This window comes from Pan paniscus, chromosome Y, assembly GCF_029289425.2.
Source record: "Pan paniscus chromosome Y, NHGRI_mPanPan1-v2.0_pri, whole genome shotgun sequence".
In the NCBI taxonomy this organism is placed as follows: domain Eukaryota; kingdom Metazoa; phylum Chordata; class Mammalia; order Primates; family Hominidae; genus Pan; species Pan paniscus.
The window spans coordinates 24252958-24258790 of record NC_073273.2 but is presented as its reverse complement, the minus strand read 5'-3'; the positions used below and the strand labels follow the sequence as shown (position 1 = coordinate 24258790).

At 49.4% G+C, this 5833-nt stretch overlaps 1 long non-coding RNA gene across 1 annotated transcript; it reads left to right on the top strand.

The window, feature by feature from the left end:
* The first annotated feature begins 3216 nt into the window (after positions 1-3216).
* LOC134729845 (uncharacterized) lies at positions 3217-5588 on the top strand. Its single transcript, XR_010111351.1, has 2 exons — positions 3217-4043; positions 4578-5588. It is a non-coding gene; the product is annotated as an uncharacterized LOC134729845 (long non-coding RNA).
* Positions 5589-5833: the final 245 nt, after the last annotated feature.

Sequence of the window (5833 nt, the reverse complement as noted above, 5' to 3'; positions counted from 1 at the left end):
ACTGTTTCACAGATAACTATAATAAAGCTTAATAAAATACTACATTTTGCCATATAGAAACGCGCACTGTTTAAAGACTGAATGAAGATTTTATCTATGTCACTGTAGAAGAGATAAGGATTGGGGTTTGAATCTATTCAAATTAACTCCCTCTTAAAATAATAATTTTCAAAGAAATACAACAGAATCCAGAGTCCCTGTAGTTCCTATTTACACAATTTAAAAATTCATGAGATGCGTGAAGAAGCATGAAAATGTAATCTATTCACAAGATAAAAAGCAGACAATAGAACCTATTCCCAAGATGTGCAGGATGCTGCAATCAGTAGATAAGATTTGAAAGAAGCTATTGTAAGTACGTTCATGGGGGTAAAGGAAAACAGTCTCATGACAAGTGACAAGATGTGTAACTGTACACTCCCAGTCTTTTGGTGACAGGGCTGTGGGACTGAGGAGGGAAATTAAAGAAAAATAAAATTAAAAAGCAAGAGGAATACATTTTCTTGTATTAGGCTGACTTGTCCCAGAGGCATCAACAGGCACAGCGCAGACCCAGGAAAAGTCTTGATAATATTATCTTATGTGCTCTGGAGGCTCTCCCAACACTCCCCCAACATAGGGAAAAGAAAAACAAATTTCCTTTGTTTTACGAAATGAGTTTATAGATTCTTGTTCTCTGTAACTAGTGACTTCAAGCATTCTGTTTTATCGAAGAAGTACAATGAAAAGTCATGAGAAGCCTGAGTAGGCTGAACTATAGCTGCTTAGGCACCATAGTGAGGGTTATAGCATAATCCCCTGCCGAGGGAAACCTAGAAAATGGACATGTGGGTTGCTTGGCAATGGTCTTGTGCAATCTTGTCTTTGTCCTGCCTCTGTATTCCTGCCTTCACGCCACTGTAAGCTTGCTTCAAGCTGGCCCACCCCCTTTTGTGAAGTGTGTCTAAAAGTCAGGTTCTGTCTTTTTTCCGGGCCCAGTCTTTTTGACGTGAGTTAGCTGGTCCTGAGTTTCACGCGCATCCGTATGGAGAGACCACCAAACAAGCTTTGTGTGAACAATAAAAGCTTATTTAATCACCTGGGTGCAGGCGGGCTGAGTCTGAAAAGAGAGTCAGCAAAGGTAGATAGGGATGGGGCCGTTTTATAGGATTTGGGTAAGTAAAGGAAAAAGGGGGGTTGTTCTCTGGCGGGCAGGAGTGGGGCTCACAAGGTACTCAGCGGGGGAGCTTTTGAGCCAGGATGAGCCAGGAGAAGGAATTTCACAAGACAGTGTCATCAATTAAGTCAGGAACAGGCCATTTCCACTTCTTTTGTGGTGGAATGTCATCAGTTAAAGCAAGAACCGGCCATCTGGATGTGTACATGCAGGTCACAGAAGATACGATGGCTTAGCTTAGGCTGAGAGGCCTGACACTGAGTGCACTCAATAAAAATTCTCCTGTTTCAACCCGAGGTCTCTCTCATCCTCCTGAATTCCGCAACATGAGAATTCCAGCATGCACCAGGTTCACAGGACAGTGCGCGGTCACTGAAAGAAGAGTGGGGCGGGGAGGGTGGTGCGCGGCTGTGGGCACCTCTTGCGCTTGCTGGGAGATGTAGTCTTACAAAGACTCCCAGCCCTTTGGTCACAGGGCTGCAGCACCACAATTCCAGCATACACCGGAATCAGGGGCAGTGCGCGCCAGCAGAGGAAGAGGTAGAGCTGTGCGTGACTCGCTGGGCTTGATGGAAAATGTAATCTCATGAACACTCCTTAATGAACAGTGCGCCTCACTGGAGGAAAAGGCGGGGCTGTGCAGGCCTTGCTCTTCTTGCTGAGAGATGCAGTCTCATAAGAACTCCCTACCCTTTGGTCACAGGGCTGCAGGACTACATTCCCATCATGCACCGGGATCAGGGATAGCGCATGTGCCTGGGCGAAGAGACAAAGCTTTGTGCGCCTCCTTTGGCTTCCTGGGAGATGTAGTTTCATAAAGACACCGAGACTTTTCATTACAGGGCAGCAGGACTACAATCCCAGTATGCACCAAGATCAAGGATAGTGTGCATAACTGGAGGATGAGGCGGGACTGTGCACGCCTCGCTGGGCTTGGTGGGATATGTATTCTCATAAGCATGCCCAACCCTTTGGTCACAGGGCTGCAGGACTACAATCCCAGCATGCACCTGGCTAAGAGACAGTGCTTGTCACTGGAGGAAGAGGCGGAAGACTACAATCCCAGCCAGCACGGGGCTCACGGAAATTGTGCGTCACTGAAGGAAGAAGCGGCGTTGTGTGCTACTCGCCGGGCTTGCTGGGAGTTGTATTCTCATAAGCCCTTCCAGCGCTTGCATCACAGGGCTGAAGGACTACACTTCCAGCCCCAGCATGCACTGGGCTCGGGGACAGCGCGTGTCACTGGAGGAAGAGGGAGGGCTTTGCGCTTCTCTCTGTGCTTTTTTGGGAGATGTAGTCTCATTAACCCTCCCAGCCCTTTGGTCACAGAGATCCAGGACTGCAATCCCAACATGCACCCGGCTCAGGGACAGTGCGCTAGTCACTGCAGGAAGCGGCAGATCTGTGTGCACCTCCTGGGCGTACTGGGAGATGTATTCTCATAAACACTCCCATCCCTTTGGTCATAGGGCTGCAGGACTACAATCCTAGCATGCACCCAGCTCAGTGACGGCGCGCTAGTCTAAGGAGAAAGAGGCAGGGCAGTGTGCGCCTTGCTGGGCTTCCTGGGAGATGTAGTCTCATGGCCTCTCCCTGCCCTTTGGTCACAGTGCTATAAGACTACAATCCCAGCAGGCATGGGGCTCACGGACAGCCCGCGTCACTGGAAAACAAGAGGAAGGTTGTGCACACCTCGCTGCGTTTGCTGGGAGATGTTGTTTCATAAAGACTCTCAGACCTTTTGTCACAGGGCTGCAGGACTACAATCCCAGGATGCATCGGGATCAAAAACTGTATGCGTCACGGGGAAAAGATGCGGGGCTTTGTGCCTCTCCCTAGGTCTTCCGGGAAATGTAGTCTCAAAAACACTCTTGGCCCTTTCGTCACAGGGCTGCAGGACTACAATCCCAGCATGCAGCGGGTTCAGGGACAGTGTGTGTCACTGGAGGAAGACTTGGAGCTGTGCGTGCCTCGCTGGGCTTGCTGGGAGATGCAGTCTCATAACTACCCCAGTCCTTTAGTCACAGGGCTGCAGCACTACAATTTCAGCATACCTCTGGCTCAAGGAGAGTGCACTAGTCACTGGAGGAAGAGGCAGGTCTGTGTGCGCCTCGCTGGGCTTGCTGGGAGAGGTAGTCTCATAAACACTCCCAGCCCTTTCATCACATCTCTGTAGGGGTACAATTCCAGTATGCACGGGGCGCCGGGGAAGTCCGCGTCACTAGAGGAAGAGAAAGGCGTGTGAGCGCCTTGCTGGGCTTTCTGGGAGATGTTGTCTCATTATTTCTCCCAGCCCTTTGGTCACAGGGCTTCAGGACTACAATCCCAGCATGCACCCTGCTCAGGGACAGCGCGCGTCACTGTAAGAACAGGTGGACCTGTGCTGTTCTCGCTATGCTTTTTGGGAGATGTATTCTCATAAACACTCCCAGCCCTTTTGTCACTGGGCTGCAGCACTACAATCCCAGCATGCAACGGGCTCAGGGAGAGTGCGCTAATCAGTGGAGGAAGGGGCTAGGCTCTGCACGCCTGGCTGGTCTTGCTGGGAGATGCAGTCTCATAAACACTCCCAGCCCTTTGGTCACAGGACTGCAGCGCTACAATCCTAGCATGGACCGGGCTCAGGGAAAGTGTGCGTCACTGGAGGAAGAGGCAGGGTTGTGCGCGCCTCTCTAGGCTTGGTGGAAGATGCGGTCTCATAAACACTCCCAGAACTTTCATCACTGGCCTGCAGGACTACAATCCCAGCATGCGCCCGGCTCAGGGACAGTGCGCATTACTGGAGGAAAAGGCTAGGCTGTGGACACCTCCTTCTGCTTGCTAGGAGATGTAGTTTCATAAAGACTTCCAGAACTTTCATCACAGGGCTGCAGGACTACCATACCAGGTATGCACTGGGGTCAGGGACACGGCCCGTCAGTGGAGAAAGAGGCGGGGCGGTATGCGTGTCCTTAGGCTTGCTGGGAGATGTATTTTCATAAACACTCCCAACCCTTTGGTCAAAGGGCTACAGGACTAGAATCCCAGCATGCGCCAGTCTCCGGGGCGAGGCACAGTTCTGGAAGAAGGGGCAGAGTGCTACACGCCCCACCTAATATGCTGGGAGCTGTAGTCTGTTAACTAACTGCTCTCAGCCTGTTTGTCGGTAGGCTTCAGAAATATAATCCCAGCATGTACCAAGAACCGGGGTGCATAGCCCTGGAGGGAGGGAGAGAGCGGTGTGGGTGTGGACTTCCCGGTGTGCAAAGCACTGCTGAGTTCTTATGCTATGCCGACTCTTTGCCAAGGAGAATGAGTACAGAGGTGGACCTGGAGGACAGGTCTGCGCTGAGCATTGAGAAGGGTATTACCCTACGTAGACACCTTACCTTTGCCCAAATCAGGCGGGTTGTCCTCAACCGATTGGCCCTATCCTTCTCAGGTTCTTCTTTCAGCTGTACCCAGGGTTCTTTCCAGAGCATTGCGCCTTCTGCAGCCCAGGGCGCTGCCTTCTTTCCTAAACTTCTGTGGAAACTGTCCTGATGTCTGAGACACTGTCCATTGTGCCGCAGCCCTCTTTTTACTCTAGCCAGAGCTCATGCTCAACAGCTTTTGAGAGAAATCTTCCACGTGGCCTGCTTATGAACAGCTTCAGAACTCTGCAGGGGGTGACAACGTCTGTGCCTCCCTGGAAATGTCACTCTCAATGGCGCCTTTTTCACGAATGTGAAAGTCAAGGCATCAGGAAGGTTAATTATTGGGTGGCACAAAATCTGCTAAGAGCAAAGGAGAAGACCCCATTTCCGAGGAGTGAGACTTGTGAGCCATTTTCATCCACCCATTTAAGCGGACAAGCTCCAAAATGCAAGCTGAAGCTGCTGATTATTTAGGCATTTTACGCTTGAACTCATCAGTCTCATCTCAAGTCACGCCTGACTTGCCAGTGTCTCAGAAACACAGATGGGACCTGATCTCTCAGGAACAGATAGTGTTCCAGGTTTGTTGGAGCGACATTTAAGATGTGGAGCACTTGGGGTCCTTTGAAACCCGCTATCTTCATTAGGGACTTTTACTTCTAGACAGCATGTGCATTTTGATTTTATCTATCCTCAAACTGAACTTTTGCTCATTTTAATAGTAAAAACACATTCCTGGGTGGAGACTTAATATGCTAATGAGACATGCAATGTATGCACAAATATGTACAGCTACTGCACATGTGCATCCAGAAAACGACTCAAAACCTGCTTCCTATAACACTTCTTTCCACCTTCTTATGAATAATCACGTAAAAGTCCCAGAAGGAGGGTTTCTTCAGTAACAATTAATGCTGTCTCACTCTTATGAGCAGGCTGCCCTGGAATCTCTTTCTCAGAATGTACCGTCTATTCTGCACTTAATTTTCAAAGTATTCTTTTGTGTGTGTGTGTGCAATAAATTACTCTATGCGGTACTTCTTTTGCTGCGTGTTTCTTGTTTAAATTCTTTTAAACTAAGAAAATAAGAACCAAGGTATTACATCAGCCATCAACATTTCTTGTGCCATGGCCCGGAGAGATGTCTGTCCGCTTCATTAATTTCACTTTCATTTTACTTGCAGTGAATACTATGGCACTTCCAGACTACCTGGGTAACTATCGCTGGTTGTTCCAGCGCTGTTTCACTAACGTTCTGGGGAAACCCTGTCCCTTCAGGCTT